Below are 19,513 nucleotides of genomic sequence, written 5' to 3' on the forward strand. Positions count from 1 at the left end.
CTGGAAGTGACACCTTCTTCTTGGGCTTGTCATGAGCAGAGGAGTAGGAGGTGGTCTTCCCTTTTCTGTGGGGAGCGGCACTACCACCCTTCACAGCGGCACTGCCGCCCATAGGCCGCGGTGCTGCTCTAGGTTGGCCTTGTGCCACCTTCTGTGCAGACCTATCTGTACCTTCCTGCCCTTTGCTCATGAACTGAACACACTCATATCCATTTATTACCTTTCTTCCATTGGTTTTACCTCCATGAGTATGCCCAAGCCCATCTTTGATGCGTGGATTTCTTCCATCTTTGTATTGTGGCTTTGTTGGTTTTTCGCCTTTGCCACTAGCAGGTTTCTTACCTTCCATGCCCCTTTTTCCTAACATAGCATTGAGCCTAGCAATCTCCTTTTTCATGACCTCCAAGTTTGCAAGGTTAGTGGAATAAACTTTTAAGTCAAGATTATAGCATTTTCCACACCCTTGGCTAGTGGAGGAAATAGAAATGTCATTTGTGTTGGAGGGAAGTGGGGTGCTCTCGCATAGGTTATATTGCTTCTCAAGTTTGTTGTGCTTTTCAACTAAGACAATACTTGTCATTGAGTGCAATATTTGCCTTCTTTGTGAGAGCATGTTCTCTTTGTTCTTTGGCCAAGGCCTTGTTCAAAGAGTCCACCTCACTTCTCTCTAACTCAAGAGCTTCCTTGCAGCCAATATACATCTTTTCGGTTTCCTCAAGATAATCATCTCTATCGGCTAGTTCAACTTTGACACTTTCTAGTTCCTCCATTAGATTCATGATGAAAAGCTTGGTTTTAGAATCTAACTTTTTGGTCAACTTAACATATTTCTCAACATCACTAGTATCATCATCACTAGAATCACTAAGTTCACTACTAGAGATGTCACTAGGAGGTGGAGGAGATTTAGCTTTTCGATTTACCTTCTCACCCTTTGCCATAAGACAAACATGAGTGGAGTGGTGGTCATCATCATCGGACATGTTGTTGAAGAGCCTTGATGTAGAGGATGACTTTTGAATAGCCACGGTTGCAATCTTCACATCCTCTTCACTTGACTCTTTAGTTGAGTCCCACTCATGCCCAATGTGTGCCTCTCCCATTTACTTGTATCTCTTTTTGTGCTCATGCTTGCCCTCATTGTTGTTCTTCTTATATTTGTTCTCTTTCTTGTCATAAGGACACTGTGCTCCGTGCTGCCACAATTGTAGCAAGTCCTCTTCTTGTTGGGGAACCTTCTTTGCACTATTTTATACCCATTCTTTTTCAACCCCTTGTGATAGCTCTTCATGAACAAAGCCATGTCATCAATCTTCATATAATCAGCCCCATCATCTTCATCTTCACTTGAGGATGAACTTGGATCATCATTTTGTGGAGTTGACTTGATTTCCTTGGGTTGACTTGTTGATGCTTGCTTGCTGCCCTTTACCTTGTTGGAGATGCCTTGATTGCTTGATTTCTTGGCCTTGAGAGCTACTTCCTTGATCTTCATGCCTTCTAGCTTGGCTTGCAACTCACCAAGTCTTCTCCTCTCATTAGCTTCTTCTCTTTGCATGTCAAATGTCAACAATCTTCCAAGCACATCATTAGGTGTGAAGTGCTCAAACTTCTTCTTATCCCTAATCAAGGTGACTACGGTCTCATTTCTTGGTGAGTAGGCCTCTAACATTACCTTCACAATCTTGTGATCATCAAGCTCATCACACCCATAGCCTCTAATCTTGCCCACCAAGGTCATTAATCTATCAAACATCTCTTGTGGCCCCTCTCCATCTATAATCACAAACCTATTGAGCTTGGCCATCAACAAATCAATCTTTGCTTTCCTCACTTTATCTACACCTTCATGTGCTAGATGCAAAGTGTCCCAAATCTGTTTTGCAACATTGACATTCATCACTCGGTTGTACTCATTTCCATCCAAGGCACTAAGGAGAATACTTGTGGCTTGGCCATTGAGATGGACAGCAGCTAGCTCTTCATTTGTTGGCGCTTCGGGATCTTCTGGTGGCTGCAATCCATTCACCACAATCTCCCAAAGACCGGGGTGAAGACCTACAAGATAGGCACTCATCAAGTGCTTCCACTTGGCAAAGTTTGTCCCATCAAAATGAGGCAACTTTCCCGCGGGTACATTGACAAAGGATCTTTTGTTATGGTTAGACAAATAAGAATAATTAAAGGATACGGCGGCATATTTGTTCTTGTTGTTGTTGCTGCCCTTGTCCTTGTTATCCTTCTTTTTGTCCTTGCTCTTCACCTCCTTGCTAACTTTTGAAGCATGGTATGATACATCATCATCTCCATCGTCCGAGCTACTAGAGAGCTCACTAGATGATGCATCATACTCATTCTTCTCTTGCTCTTGAGTTCTTGCTACCCTTCTCTTAGCTCTTGCCTCTCTTGTGATTCTTCTTTCTTCTTTTCTCTTCTTCTTGTCTTTGAGACGCTGCTCTTCCTTCTTCTTTTCTCTAGCTTCTCTTATCGGGATCTTTGTGGCTTTTTTTCTTTTCTTGCCTTTCTTCTTTCGGCATCGGTGGTCTTGGGTTCTTTGATGGTGGCATCACTTGCTATGGACATGGACAGCTCGCTGCTGCTGTCGACATCCTCAACGTGTACACCACTTGCGTTCGCAACGCGAACGTTCTTCGAACCTTCTCCTTCTTCCATACTTCACGCGGTGAAGCGTATGCGAAGCAACCTCGCTCTGATACCACTTGTAGGATGTACAGGAAGACAAAGAAGGCCTAGAGGGGGGGTGAATAGGCCTATAAAAATTTAACTCAAAACTCTGTTAGAACAGAGGGCGGCACTGCCGGCCTTACAGGGCGGCACTGCCGCTCTGCAGAAATTAATCTAACACAGTTGAGATTCAACAGATATGAACCTGACCCCACTAGCTGCTTATTCCTGCAATATAACTTCAAGATCTAGTTCGAAGACTAAATACCATAGAAACTTCACACAAATATAAATCGAGCAACAAAACCCTAACAACAGCTAGCAACAAAGTAAACAGCAAGTATAATCAAGATGAAGCACGCAAGACACAAGATTTATCCCGTGGTTCAGCTCACCACTAAGGTTTGCCTAAGTCCACGTTGTTGAGGAAGCCACAAAAGGCTTGAGCTTGCCATAAAGGCTTGCCTTACCCTCATTCTCAAATCAAGAGAGTGAACTCTTGAAGTGAGGGGTGATTTCTTAGCTTTCGAATGAGGTTACAAACCTCCCAAGGCTGCCACACAAGTTGGCAAGCACAAGGGCGACGCCTAGCCGGCTAGGAGCAAGCTCCAAGAGTAATAAACCCTAGGACCGTCGGCCAAGCGTGAACCAAATGCTCTTAGACTTTGGGAATCAGTGGATCTACTCTCCAATCGAGTTTTGCTGCCTTTTCTCTCAAGTTTTGATGGTTGGATTCAAGGATTTGCTTGAGGGATGGAGGAGCAACAATGGTGGAGAGGGATGAGCTTTGGTTCTGTCTGTTTTCGAGCAGAGTGACTCTGTGTAGAAGATGACCGTTGTGGGCCGGGCCTGAGGGGTATAAATACCCCCCCGAGTCCAACGGTCGGTTAAGGGCGGCACTGCCGCTCTTAACAGGGCGGCACTAACGCCCTAGCCAAAACAGGTAACATGATCTTAAATTTGGTTGGCTGTTTTGACTAGGTGAGATGATGTAGATCTGTGAATTTGAGCTTCTGGTTCAACAGTTGACCAACTGTCCTAAAATCCCTCTTAATAGTACGGCTTTCCCTAAACTCAAATTCAAAACATAAATGAATTTAAACCTCTTTTGAGCTGGGTCTAGCCACCTTTTGTAATTTGGACACCTGTAACCTGTACATCATCCTCATTCTTTGATTCCCTTCTTGTCATCTCGATAAACCTCAATAGTCCTCTAATTTGGTGGTCATCAATGCCAAAATCCACAATAGGGCTTGATTGCACTTACAGGTAGCAAAGCACCGTTGCTCCTACACGATGAGGAGGGTCTCCTGGCGTCGAAGACGGAGGGAGGGCCTGCCTAATGCGCGTGCAGGGGAGTATCGCAACGGCTACGGCAGCATGAGGTTGCTGCTCTGCTTCGACGACTTTATGTTGAGTTGTGTTAGCATTGCTCAAAAGGATGATCCTAATCCTGTATCACAGAGTTAAGCAATGAACGCGAAACTGGGCCACGGCGAGGAAGTCGCACTAGGTGGCCCAGCCCAACTCACGCACTAATGGGCTAGGGTCGTGTCTGGCTAGCGTGGATCAACTCATGCATCAGGTCTTATTCGGATACACTCGTTATCTCAATCCACCTCTGTTGGAGTGCATTGAGATGAAGATGAAAATTAAAATAAGTTTCATCTCAATTCACTCAAAATACGAGTGTATCCAAACAAGACCTTGGATGGTGTCATGTGGCCTAGATCAAGCCTAAATAGGAGGTTGAGTCGTGTATGCCCGATGGACTGCCATCAGTCGCTAGTACTTATTCAAGCGAGTGATGAACACTACTAGTGCATACGTTAAAGGAGGCGGTCAAAATGGCTTGACAGAGGCAGATAGGGCATCCGCCTCTGATTAAGTGTATGCGTTAATGGCGCTTTACGGAGGTGGGTGCCTTCGCCGCCTAACGTAGACGGCTGCCTTAAGGAGACCGCCTATGTTAATATGCTTTAACGAAGGCGGTCGTTAGAAGGCCCCTACCTCCGTTAAAGGATTAACGGAGATGGCCCTGTTTAAAAAAATATTTTTTTGCCATTTTATTTGAATTTGAATTCTATTTTCACAGTTTAAACACAGACAAAGATATATAATATTGTGGAGATCCCTTTTATGCTCCTTTTTAATATTGTCGTAGATATGTTAAGAGTCATCATAAAGATGGTGAAAGATGATTGGCGGATCAATGGTATAGTACCACATCTAGTTGATGACGGCTTATCTATTCAATAATATGCAGACGAACAATTCAAAAAAAATATGGATATGACACCATTCTTTTTATGAACATCATCTTGAAGAAAGCTCATTGCTTTGTGTGCATTCGAGGAGGTGTTAGGTCTCAAAATAAATTTCCATAAAAGTGGGGTTGTATTGCTTTGGAGATGTCCAATATATTCCGCTGCAGAGCGGGTAATCTTCCAATCAATTATTTAGTTTTTTCCATTATAAGAAATAAAGAAAAAAATTTTGGAAGAAAGTGGAGGAGTGGTTTGAGAATATACTCAGTAGTTGGAAAGATAAACACTGAGTTCCTAATATCTTCTTCCTAAAAATATGAAGTTTTACAACTCCTAAAAATATTGGAAGGAATAAAGAAGGTCATCTCCAAGAGTTTTTAATAATCCACTCCTAAAATATAGAAGACAATTTTGCATCAGGAATCCTATACTATTTCTAAATTATCCTAACCACTTTTATATATTCTTTCTCTTTTGTACATTTGCATCAGAAACTCTTTCCTACTCTTTATCCTTTCCACGTCCTTCCAACTTTAGATTGACCGACAAACACGCGCGGGAGAGACAAGATACGCGCGACTCGGAAGCGCGTAACTTTACGCGGAACACGGTGACTTTTCTCAAGTTCTAAAAGATTAGGAGGATGGATTAGGAGTTATTGGAGAGGAGTTTTTCTCATCTTGATAAAAACCAAGGATTAGAAAGGGATTTAGGGAACTGTTGGAGATGCTCTATGAAGATCAAGCATGATTTCCTTCATTTTGGATCATTCATTCACTACAAGGATTTCCCCCTAATGCCACGCCACACGATTGCAACACTACTAATTTGGTTGCCATAGGGGAGTCGTGTTGCAACCTTTTTGTGAAATGGTTGCAATATGTTGCGATTAGTTGGCGTTATTGCCATGGCGCTTTGGAATTGCATTAATATTGATTTTTCGTTGCAATTACTTGGTGTTATTGCAACTATATTGGATTTGGTTGCTTTTGATTGTAACTATTGCCATGGTTATTATAGGTTGCAATCAGGGTTGGACAAAAAACTCGAAACTCGCTAGCTCGCTCGCCTCACTCGTTAATGGCTCGACTCGAGCTCGACTCGTTTAATAATGAGCCAACTCGTTTTATAATGAGCCATCTCGGTTTATAACGAGCCAGCTCGAGCCAGCTCACGAGCTGCTCGCGAGCCATAATGAACCAGTCAATTATCAAGCCAGCAACTGAAATTGGGTCGGCCCATATGGCCATACATCCCTTGGCAGCTCGGCCCAGCCCATTTGTGAAACCCTAACCTTGTATAGCACACCACCAGCCGCAGCACGCAGGCAGTCGACTCCACTTCCACCGTAGTCACAGTCACGGTCTTTTCCCTTCCCCCTCCAGACCCCTGACCCCGAGCCGCCGCATGCCGCACGCGCTCGGCCGCACCGCACCGCACGCAGTTCCTCGCCGCACGCAGGCACACAGCTCCTCTCCGGTCTCCCATCTCCACACGCAGCTCGCCGGCTTGCCCCATCCCATCCCGAGCTCGAGCTGGTCATGGAGGATGAGGAAGAGGTCCGAGGGATGCTTCCTCCGGTGGCGGCAAGTCTTGAATCGAGGAGCAAACACAAGATGGTGCCGCCCTCAATAGGCAATCGCGGTGGCCACGGTCGTGGTCGAGGATCCGTAGCCGCAAAGTCCACTACTCCATCGGCCTCCATATCAGTAGAAACGGACATGATATGTATTTTTCTTGATGCTTTGATCTGTAGGAGATGTAGCCTAGAATGTGTCATGTGTGTGATTCATGTGAACATGTGCAACCATGCAGGCCACTATGCCAATATATTTATGTTTATTCATGTGAGAATATGTGATTTGTGTAATCTGTAGACTGTAGTCTGTACGCTAGTTGTGCAGCAAAATTGATTTTTGACATGTATGTAATCTATGTAGCAGCACATTGAGCCTTTGGCGGAGGATAAGGATGGCCGAGAGAACTTTGACATGAATGATGCTACCGCTATATCTGTAAGCATGCCATCAGATGATGATGAAAGTCAGGAGGAGGAGGATGGAGATGATGTAAGCGTGCCGTCAAATTCTTCAAAGGCAGCTAGAGGGTGGAAGAAATTGAAGACTGGGGCTGGTATTCATTTATCTCCTTCTAAGACCAAGGTAAAGAGAGGAAAGAGGGCTGGTTGTTGGAAGTATTTCAAGGAGATAAGTGTTCAATCTGCGAAGGAGTTTGGTGTTATGGTGACAAAGGCTAAGTGCAGATTCTGTCATAAGAGTTATGTATACCGTCCAGGGGGAGCAACTTCACAGCTGAACCGCCACCTTGCCCGCTGCACACAGTTTCAGAATAAGCTTGCTAAGGCTAAACAACAACTTGCTCAAGGTACACTCAACTATGTTGCAGATGATGGCTGTCTTGTTGTTAATCCTACTGAATATGACCATGAGCACACTAGAAAATTGATTGCAAATATGATAATTGTCCATGAGTATTCGTTTAGGATGGTTGAGCATAAATGGTTTAATATCTTGATGAAGTGGATGAATAGTAACTATGAATGTATTGGTAGGAAGACTATTAAAAATGAATGCATGAAAGTTTATGAATCTGAGAAAGAGCAGCTAAAGAAGAGTCTTAGAGAGACTGAATCAATAAGTTTGACAACTAATTTGTGGACATCCAATCAAAATGTTCAGTACATGTGTTTGGTGGCACATTACATAGATAGTGACTGGGTTTTGCAATGACGTGTTCTTAACTTTATTGAGTTAGATCCTCCCCACACCGGTTTGGTGATAGCTCATGCTGTTTTTGAGTGCTTGGTGGAATGGAAAATAGAGGATAAGGTTATGTCAATCACCCTTGATAATGCTTCAAATAATGATACTGCTACTACAAATTTGTCAGCCAAGCTGCTTGCTAGAAAGAATGGTCAGTTTGATCCCCAATATTTTCATGTTCGTTGTGCTGCTCACATAGTCAATTTGGTTGTTAATGATGGTCTAGACCAAATAGAAGGTCTCATAAGTGACCTAAGGAATACTGTGAAATATTTCAAGAGGTCTCCAAGTCGCCTGTACAAATTTGTAGAGGTTTACAATGATTATGCTATTAAAGTTGGGAAATATTTGTCTCTTGATGTTAAAACAAGGTGGAACTCAACATATAAAATGCTTGACACTTGCATTGAGTATAGGTCTGCATTTGGTTATTATGCTCAAGTAGACCAGAACTATGCATGGAAACCTACAAAATCTGAATGGAACATATATGAGAAGATTAGACCAATTCTAGGAGAGATGGCTGGAGCAACCACTGCATTTTCAGGATCAGTTTACCCTACTGCTAATGTCTTCTACCCTTATATTTTGAAAGTCAAGATTGCATTGTTAAAGGCAAAAAATTCTAAGGACCCATATTTGAAGAAAATGACTGCTGCAATGTTAGACAAATTTGATAAATATTGGGAAGAGAAGAACAATGTAATGGTTATTGCTACAATCCTTGACCCTAGGTTCAAAATGAGATATATTCAGTTCTATTTTAGTCAGCTTTATGACTCCTCAAGGTGTGAACGAGAGGTTGCTGATATAAAAAAAGAGTTAGAAGAGCTCTACAAGAAGCATGAGTTGGAGCAATGCCGGAAAATGGGTGGCAGTAGCAGCTCATCAACCACTCAATCAGCCTCATCATCAAAGGAAACAACCAGCTCAGTGGCTTGTCTTGTTTCAAGTGAATTTCAGTCTTTTCTAGAGTAGTGCTTCAGAAAGTTCAAAATCTGAGTTACTTAGGCCCTGTTTGGTTGAGCTGTGGCTGTGGGAAAAAGCTGCTGTGGGCTGTGAGCTGTGGAAAAGCTGCTGTGGGCTGTGAGCTGTAGAAAAGCTGAAAGCTGTTTGGTTAAACAAGTATAAAATATACCTTTTATCTTTATCTCTCTTGAAACAACTATGGAAGAGCTTTTTATTCCACCAATTTCGAAAAGCAGAAAGCCAAAAGCCAAAAGCAGGGTCAAACCAGCTTTCAAAAATGAACTATGGAAAAGCAGCTGCTTCTGAAAAAGCACCATCCAAAAGCAGCCCCTTTGGTTGGGCTTTTGGCTTTTGGGGCCAAAAGCCAAAGCCAAAAGCCCAACCAAACAGGGCCTTATCTACTTAGATGAAGCAAACCATCCTTTACATGATAAGAATTTTAACTTACTTCACTATTGGAAGGTGAATGCTCTTAGATTTCCTGTTGTGTCTAGTATGGTAAAGAAGTTCTTAGCTATCCTAGCTAGCAGCGTATCATCTGAGTCCACTTTCAGTTGTGGAGGTAGAATTCTCGATGACTATAGGAGTTCTTTGAAGCCAGCGACAGTTCAAGCACTAGTTTGTGCATCTAGCTGGATACGAGGTTCTAAAAGTCCTATTATTCTGGTATGTGATTTTTAGTCTATTTTTCAACTCCATTTTCCCCAAAGTTTGTGTATGTAAATATGTAATGCTTAATTCTTTTACTGTTTTTATAGGGAGAAGATGGTGATGATGGTGACATTGAGAGTGTGGAGCTTCCCAGCAGTGTGGTGGAAAACAACTAGTAAGTCTATTTTAGAATGCACTGTGGTGGATATCATATTTGTTCTCACTTGATGTGTTCTTCACATACAGGTAACCAGATATAAAGGGGGAACAGAACTAGGGACCTGTTGGCTGCGCTCCATGGCTGCTTTTGACTTGCTTTTGGTGTATATATATTACCTGCAAAACTGATTAGTTTACCACTCAAGCTATAGCTCATTTATTTTGCTTCGTTCTTGAATTATGTATGGATGAATGGGTGATGTACTGATGTGTAAACTGTATGAGTATGACTATCATGGACTCATGGTCATGGTCGTGGTGGGCTCGCTGGACAAAAACTTTGTGGAATTGTGGATCAATCGATGGATGGATTATATTCTCTATTGTTAAATTTACAAGTACTTTGTGTTTGTTGCTCACTAGCTTTTATAATCTCCCTGTATTGTGTTTTTAAGATTTGGCTCACGAGCCAAACGAGCTAGCTCGAGCTTTTTAGCGAGCCGAGCCGAGCTACTCTGCTGGCTCGTTTGTATAACGAGCCGAATCGAGCCAGTATGTTAACGAGCCGAGCTGTAACGAGCCGAGCTGGCTCGATATCCAGGCCTAGTTGCAATAGTCTTCAGTGGTGCTGCAATTGCTAGGTGGTTATTGCAACAAGAATTCTGAAATGGTTGCAGTAGCATGTTTCTATTGCCATGGTTTTTTGGGGTTGCAATTGTTAGGTACTTATTGCAACTACAATCATAAATGGATGCAATATCATGTTACTATTGCCACGGTTTTTTGTGTTGCTATAGACTAAATTATTTGGTGGGCCTTTCTTTGTCTAGGACCCAACAACATATGTGAACGTTATGTTGGTTAGAGATGCATGCGACTCCCCCATCGATCGATCATCGTCATCTAGATCGGGCACACCTGGCCAGCAACCTTGGGCTAGCTCCCTAGATGTGCCGTCTCCTAGAATGCCAGTCAGGCCCAGTCCTAAGGGGGGTCAAGCTCTGCGGCCACATTGGGCCCCCGAGGCCTAGGGACCAACCCCATATATATCATCTATTAGATATGTTCCCATGTATTGCATGTTGTCATGAATTTTTCCCACACCTAATATTTTACTTTGTTTATTTAATTAATACTCATAAGCTGTTTTAATCATTTTAGAAAAATAATAGAAAGCTAATAAATAATAGAAAACAATAGTAAGCAAGGGGTCTAATCCTATACATGTATACTCCGTATTCTAAAAAAAACACCCAACCAATCTCATAACTGGTATGTCTTCATGTCTTCAAAAAAAATCTCGTTACAGGAACCTACGAGACCCGGTCAAAAAAAAAGAAACCTACGACATGTTTCCTTCTGAGTTACGCACGCCAAAAAAAAGGCCCAACGAATCGTAACAGCTACGAGACCCGGTCAAGAAAAACCTACGAGAGGTTTGCCTTCTAAGTTCCGCACGCCGCTGCCGCTCCTCTCCATCAATCAGACGTTCGGTGATTTTGGTGGTTCAATTGTTTCTCGCCGAGTCGCTCCATTGCGGTGATTCGATCGCCGCTCCATTGCCACTAGTAGAGAACAGATCTTTGATCTTCGATTAAAATGGGCTCTAGTCCCGATATTTTTTGCGTCCGGGACTAGAGATACCTTTAGTCACGGTTGGTGGTTCTAACCGGGACTAAAGTTCCCTGCCCAATGGCTACTGCGCCAGACAGAGCTGGCAGGGACCTTTAGTCCCGGTTGGAGCCACCAACCGGGACTAAAGGTATACTTCTACTCCCGGTTGGTGGCTCCAACCAGGAGTAAAGGTATACTCCCGGCTAGTGGCGTGGCCCGAGGCTGGAAAGTTAACTTTAGTCCCGGTTGGAGCCACCAACCGGGACTAAAGGTCCCCCCTATAAATCCGGGCCGTCTCTTTCTTTTCCCCGAGCCCGAGCTCAGCACATTTTGAAGCTCACTGCACTAGTGTTCTTGCTTCCTCTCTCCATTGTTCCTCCGTCCATTCTTCGATTCCTCCATCGATTTCTTCGATTCCTCCGTCGATTCTTCAGTTGTAAAGGTTACCAATCTCATACTCTCATTTTTCATCATTGGCTTATCTCATATTGTTCACTATTATATATTGTTTTTATGGTGTTTTTTTTATTTGTAAACAATTTGAGCTCAAAATAACTTATAGTTTGCATATTTGGATGAAGAAATGTTAAAGTAGGTATTTAAAATTAGTATTCACTTTTTATTTCAAGCATGCATAGTACACTTCATTGTTTAGAGATATAGAGAATTTTAGAAAATTGTAGAAAATTAGTATGGTTAAAGTAGGTATTTAAAATTAGTATTCACTTTTTATTTCTAGCATGCATAGCACAGCACACTTTTTATTTATCGTCGTTTCCTTCTTTTTGGGCTGTAGCTTATGACGACTAGTTATAAAATTGTAGAAAATCCGTACTAGTTGAACTTGCGGACCGTGTTCAGCTCGGCGAGCATTTTCTCTGCCGAGCGGTAACGGACGTTAAGGAGGAGCTTTGATTCTATGAGGGAGAGCGACAACGGTCGTGGAAGACCGTGTTCCCTTCCTCGTAGAATCGGAGCTCGTCTGTGGCCAAGTACGGTGCCGTCCGGTGGAGAAATGCTAGCCGAGATGATCACGTAAGCAATGTCAACTAGTACGGATGGTTATTTATATTCACACGTCCCGATATCGTCGCAGTAGTCTCTCAATCACTGTACCCAAACGTAGTATTCTTCGGTTCTAAAGGTTACCAACTTCATACTCTCATGTTTCACCATTATCTTATCTCATTTTGTTTACTATATATATGGTTCTTTATTGTGGTTTTTTTTCATTTGTAAGCAATTTGAGCTCAAAATCACTTCAAGCTTGCATATTTACATGAAGAAAGGTTAAAGTAGGTATTTAAAATTAGTATTCACTTTTTATTTCTAGCATGCATAGCACACTTCATTGTTTAGAGATATAGATAATTTTATAGTTTCTTAATTTTATTTGTTTATAAAATGAGAAATTAATAGTGTATTAAAAATGAGTATAGAGAGTAGATGGCAACTGCTTCTGAGTCCCTCGGCCTCTCATGGGTTTCCAAAGCGACTTAGGCCAGACCTCTCCCTCTCATTCCATGCGGCAAGTGTTGTGATGAGACGAAGATTGTGATGGAGTACCGAGTGAAGAAGGAGGGTCCCAACAAGGGTCGTATCTTCTACAAGTGTCCGGATCACAATGTGAGTTATTTTATCGTATTTTATGATTATGGTTAGTTTATACCTATTTTCATGATGGTTGTGATTAAAGTTCTAATTTTTTGTTTTAATTTTAGTGGGATGGCATTGGACGATGTTCAGGCTTCTACTGGGAGGAAGAGTATGTTGGACTCATGCAAAAATATCTTGCACAACAGGCAGATATGGCGGCTAATGAGGCAGTGATCCAGCCGAAGAAGCCCAAAGATGTTGCACAATCGGGGGATATGTCTGTTTTAGTTGAGATTGGTCGCGAAATCCTTGTGCTCCTGAAATGTTTTTAGCTTTAGTTCTTTTAGTGGTAGTTGGGATTGTCTACATTGTAGCGATGCTTTCATAAATTTGTACCTTTTGTGGTGGCACGTATGTTGTATAAATAATTAATTATGATCTAGGTTTTAATATGGTATTTATGTCATGTAATGCAGATGAACCGGCATTGGATGTACAATGCTGATCGCCGCTCCCAAGAGTTTATTGACGGCGTGCATTCTTTGTTACGTGCGGCCGAGGCAAACAAACGCGACGGTTTCATATGCTGCCCATGTGCCATATGTAAGAATACGGTGGAATATCCTTGCTCAAGGACTCTTCATTCACACTTGTTCAAGTCGGGTTTCATGCCAAACTATATTTGTTGGACGAAGCACGGAGAAACCGGCGTTGTAATGGAAGAAGGTGAAGAAGAATAATGGGACGACAATGGTATTATTCCCGATGGTGCGTGCTTCAATGATACTGCAATGGGAGAAGCTGAAGAAGAGATAGCCGCAGAAGATGAGCCTGCTGATGATCTTTGTCAGGTCATTCATGACGCACAAAGAGAATGTGAAAGTGAAAAGAAGAAGATCAAGTTCGAGCGGATGCTAGAAGATCACAAGAAATTATTGTACCCAACTTGTGATGCAGGGCAGAAAAAATTGGGAACCACACTAGAATTGCTGCAATAGAAGGCAAAGAATGGTGTATCTGACAAGGGATTTGGAGAGTTACTAAAAATCCAAAAGAAGATGCTTCCGAAGGACAATGAATTGCCCGCCACTACCTACGAAGCAAAACAAGTTGTCTGTCCTATGGGGCTAGAAATCGAGAAGATACATGCATGTCCTAATAACTGCATCCTCTACCGTGGCAAAGAGTACGAGAAATTGGATGCATCCCGGTATGCCATGCATCGCGGTATAAGATCAGGCGAGATGACCCTGGTGATGTTGAGGGCGAACGTCCGTGGAAGAAAATCCCTGCCAAGGTTATGTGGTATGCTCCTATAATACCACGCTTGAAACGTCTGTTCAGAAACAAAGAACATGCAAAATTGTTGCGATGGCACAAAGAAGACCGTAAGGTAGACAATATGTTGAGACACCCTGCTGATGGGTCCCAGTGGAGAGCAATCGACAGAGAATTCCCGAAGTTTGCAAATGACGCAAGAAACATAAGGTTTGCTTTAAGTACAGATGGTATCAATCCTTTTGGAGAGCAGAACAGTAGTCATAGCACTTAGCCTGTTACTCTAAGTATCTACAACCTTCCTCCTTGGTTATGCATGAAGCGGAAGTTCATTATGATGCCTGTGCTCATCCAAGGCCCGAAGCAACCTGGTAATGACATCGATGTGTACCTTAGACCACTTATTGATGAACTTCTCATTTTATGGAATAAAGAAGGTGTACGCGTGTGGGATGAGTACAAACAGGAACACTTTGATCTGCGAGCATTGTTGTTCGTAACAATCAATGATTGGCCTGCTCTAAGTAATCTTTCAGGACAGTCAAACAAGGGATATAATGCATGCACACACTGCTTCGGTGATGTTAGAGGTGTATTCTTGAAAAAATATCGAAAGGTCGTGTACCTTGGCCATCGTCGATTTCTTCCTACAAATCACCCCATAAGAAAGAAAGGCAAGCATTTTAAAGGGAAGACAGACCACCTGACCAAGCCTCGCAACCAAACCGGTGAGGATATACTCGATATGGTCAATGATGTGAAAGTTGTCTTTGGAAAAGGACATGGCAGCCAACCTGTTCCGAACGACGCTAACGATCACGCACCCATGTGGAAGAAGAAGTCCATATTTTGAGAGCTACCCTATTGGCAATTCCTAGAGGTCCACAGCTCGATCGACGTGATGCACCTGATGAAGAATCTTTGTGTGAACCTGCTAGGCTTCATGGGTGTGTATGGAAAGCCTAAGGACACATTTGAAGCACGACAGGACCTGCGTTGTTTGAGAGAAAGAGACAACCTGCATCTAGAGAAGACAGATGATGGACGCCATTACTTATGTCCTGCCAGCTACACTCTAAGCAACGAGGAGAAGGAAATCATGTTTGAATGCTTAAACAACATCAAGGTACCATCTGGATTCTCCTCGAATATAAAGGGTATTATAAATGTGCCAGAGAAGAAATTCTGTAACTTAAAGTCTCATGACTGTCACGTTCTCATGATGCAATTACTTCTAGTTGCATTAAGAGGAATTCTACCTCCAAATGTACGTCTAGCCACCGTGAAGCTTTGTGCATTCCTCAATGCAATTTCTTCAGAAGGCAATTGATCCAACTGATCTAGCTAAACTACAGAATGATGTGGTTCAATGTCTCGTCAGCTTTGAGTTGGTGTTCTCTCCTTCCTTCTTTGATATCATGACACACCTCCAAGTTCACCTAGTCAAGGAGATTTTCATTCTCGGTCCTGTGTTCCTACACAACATGTTTCCCTTAGAGAGATTCATGGGAGTCCTGAAGAAATATGTTCACAACCGTGCTCGCCCAGAAGGAAGCATCGCCAAGGGCTATGGAACAGAAGAGGTCATTGAGTTCTGTGTTGACTTTATTCCCGACCTTGACTCGATTGGTGTTCCTGAATCGAGACATGAGGGGAGACTAAGCGGAAAGGGGACACTAGGGAGGAAAACATATATTGGTATGGAGGATGATTATTTCAATAAAGCGAACTATACAGTTCTACAGAACTCCTCTTTGGTGATGAGAGCATCCATGAGCAACTGTATTTATTGGCTATGCAACCATCATGGCATATCATCACATACAAAGGGTACGAGATAAATAGGAACATATTCTACACAGTAGCCCAAGATAAAAGGAGTATCAACTAAAATAGTGGTGTTTCGCATAGATGCCACAGACCCGAATGGGAATAAGCAGACATATTATGGCCGCATAGATGAAATATGGGAACTAGAATATGCACCTACTTTGAAGATCCCATTGTTCAAGTGCCAATGGGTCAAGGTGACCGAAGGCGGGGTAACAGTAGACAACGAGTATGGAATGACAACAGTAGACCTTAGTAATATTAGGTATAAAGACGAACCATTCGTCCTTGCCAAGGATGTGAATCAGGTGTTCTATGTCAATGATATGTCTTCCAAATCAAAAAGAGGGAAAAACGATAATGACTCAACCAAAGAGCCAAAGCACCATATAGTTCTTTCAGGGAAAAGAGTCATCGTGGGAATTGAGGACAAGTCGGACATGTCAGAAGATTATGAAAAGGATGACCGAATTCGCCCTTCAAAGTGAACAAAGACCCTAGCATCTTGGTAAATGATGAGGACACTCCATGGTTATGACGCGATCATAACCAAGGGACATACGTAAAGAAGAAGTTCACTGCTGTGCCCACTTGATGATATAGTGATTTAATGTAGTGTGTGTTTGAGATATTATGTAATAATTGTGAATTCATATGTTTATTATATCGTGTTTCAAATTAAATCAATGTTTGATTTGGTGGGATTGCTCTCTCGAAAAGTTAAATTAGGATATTGAGTGATGAAAAATTAAAATATTAACGTTAAAATGATGTGAAAACAAATTTCCTGTCCAAAACCAATAGTTTTAATAATTTTAATTAAACACTACATTTTTGCATTAATGAAATAATAAATATTAGTTACATTATGTTTTATAATTATAACAAAAAATAAAAAAAGTTAGGTTATAGATTTTTCCTATGTGCAATAAAGAAAAAGAAAATCCATATTTTTAACAAAATAATGTTATGCCTTTTAGTTAATTTACTATTGTATTTTATGAAAAAGAAAAAGAAAATCCATATTTTTCGCTCAAACTGGCGGGAAGCGAAACTACAGCCCACCTTTACTCCCAGGTGGGAAGCCCACCCGGGAGTAAAGGTGGGCTGCAGTTTCGTGGCCCGCCAAAAAAACCTTTGCTCCCGGTGGGTGTTACCAACCGGGAGTAAAGGTATACCTTTACTCCCGGTTGGTAACACGCACAGGGAGTAAAGGACTTTTACTCCTGGTTGGTATCTGGCATCGGGAGTAAATCTCCCTGGTATATAAGCGCCAGTGCCTGGCGCAGATCGATCCCCTCCTCTTCTTCCTCGTCGAACACCGCCGCGCCATTTCTCTCTTCTTCCTCGCGCCGCCGCCGATTTGTCTTCCCCTGCGCATCAGCCCGCCACCGTGACACCGGAGCCCGCGCCTCGCCTCGTGCGGCCGCTGACAACCTCGTGCGGCCCTCCACCGCGCGCGCCCGCGCGACCCCGTCGATCTTCCTCCGCATTCGTGAGGTGCAGTGAGTTCTTACAACAATTATGGATCCACAGGTCACAGATTGTTGAGACACATGCTTGACTTTGTACTAAATTTCAGCAAAGTGATATTTCCAATCATCTTTCATGCGCTATTAACTTAGATTTATCAATCTGATCTCGTGAGAAAGTTTTTTCTTTGAAGCTAAAACCATTGTCAAGAATGAATAATAAGTGCTAAGAACATTTGAAAGAATAGAAATAGAGGCATGAATGATAGCATCTGTGGATAGCCGGGTGGTACCTATTGCATTGTGAATATGTATTCTCTGTACCCAAAAAAAAACCTACCGCATGCATGGATATACACCAAGACCTAGATTAAAGTGGCAAATCGAAATACTAACTTGGAGCTTCCGGCAATATATATACTTCTGGTGTTTATGGCTAGGTTTTAGCCGTGCACAAATAACTCATCAGAACACCGTACCACTGTGATGTATAGTTAAATCTCATGATATCAATGCAACAATCATCAATGAAGTCTAGCCGAACGAGTTTTCAAATTTTAACGAGTTAAAGCACACATGAAACAAAAAACAATTTCTGTAAACAGAAACAACATATAACGACGCCGTGGCTTGCTCGTGGCTATGGAGTTTCGTGGCCGGGAATGGGGGGATGGCCGACGCGCGGTGGCGTGCGAGCTGAAGGAGAGCAGAGGAAAACGAGTAGAGGATTGACGATGATAATGTTGTGCAATTTTTTTTTGCAAAACATGTAATTGAGAAATTGCCTGGTCATTTTGTGGCATTTTATTATGCATTAAGACTGGACCGGCCATCCCAAAATTGTATGCCTATTTTTATGTCATCTTATTATGCATTTTACTTTGACGGTTGTTCATAAAATGTTCTCGAATAGTAAATCAAGGCAATTGAATTGCTTTTCCAAGTAGAGTTTGCAATGCTATATATTGACGTTTGTACTGTGTTTTGCAAAAAGAAAAAAAATATGTGGACATGCATGCGTGATATATAATATACTCCTTTTGATCACAGCCCCGGCCCAACGCGCGGGCCACACCCTCCAGCTCATTGACCGCAGCCCCACTCTCATCACATGCACCCTCTCTCGCGGCCCTCGTTCGCCCTAGGGTTTAGGGTTTATACGGCGGAGCACCGCCGCCCTCGTTCGCCCTAGGGTTTAGGGTTTATACGGCGGAGCACCGCCGCCCTCGTTCACCCATGTGTACAAACATATATACGGCGGAGCGGAGCACCGCCACTCTCATCACATCGCCCTCTCTCGCGACCTAGTCGATCAACATTCGTATTATCGTTATCGTTAATGCTAAACAATCACACTAGGGCGAATTGCGTCGGTGACTAGGGCGAACCGCGTTGTTGATGTCACCGACGTGGTTCGCCCTAGTCACCGACACAATTCGCCCTCGGCCGTTTATGTATAGCCCTAATTCGCCCTAGTACCGACGCAGTTCGCCCTAGTGTGGCGAATTATGTCCGTGACCGAGGGGCAAGATTTAATAATGCATATTGTTCGTAGATTTTACGCATGTAAGCAAAGATTTGACGTACTATATATTGGTTTTGTTTTTTGAAGCTAGATGGCCGACCCGAGAAACATGGATGAGGAGGAGTTGATGATGAATTTGATCAACACTGGCACTCAAGTTGCCAGTGATGATGGTGCTAAAAATAACGTACAAGAGGATGCAGATGACGGGAGTTAGTACTTAGCTCTTGAACAAAATGAGCAACAAGATATTCGCCAAGTATATATTTTTTATTATTAGCTATATATATTATCATATGTCTTATGTGTGCTCATGACATTAAAAATAATGTTTATGTTTTGTAGCCCTCTGGATCGACATCAACAACTACATCGAAGAGTAAAAATGTTCGAGGTCCCAAAAAGCCATTGGAGGGCCGCTTCATCATCTCGGAGTTCAATGTGGATATAGGCGAACCGGGGGGGGGCAAATAAAACGAAAATTGTGCACCACTGTGGTTACCTTGTAAGGGACCGGCTCCCGATCAGTACCCACGAATGGAAGAAGAAGACCAATGCTCCTCATATCAGTTTTGTCTCTGATCGTGACAAGACGTTAATTTGGAATGATGTCTTAGAACATTTCACGCTCCAAACAGATGGTTATGATGATATAATAGATGGTGATGAATTAAAGGAGCGAGT

At 42.6% G+C, this 19,513-nt stretch overlaps 1 pseudogene; it reads left to right on the plus strand.

The window, feature by feature from the left end:
- Positions 1-6,913: 6,913 nt before the first annotated feature.
- Positions 6,914-9,531, plus strand: LOC136541512 (zinc finger BED domain-containing protein RICESLEEPER 2-like; annotated as a pseudogene).
- The last annotated feature ends 9,982 nt before the right edge of the window (positions 9,532-19,513 follow it).

The sequence above is a fragment of the Miscanthus floridulus genome, chromosome 3 (genome assembly GCF_019320115.1).
Source record: "Miscanthus floridulus cultivar M001 chromosome 3, ASM1932011v1, whole genome shotgun sequence".
In the NCBI taxonomy this organism is placed as follows: Eukaryota; Viridiplantae; Streptophyta; class Magnoliopsida; order Poales; family Poaceae; genus Miscanthus; species Miscanthus floridulus.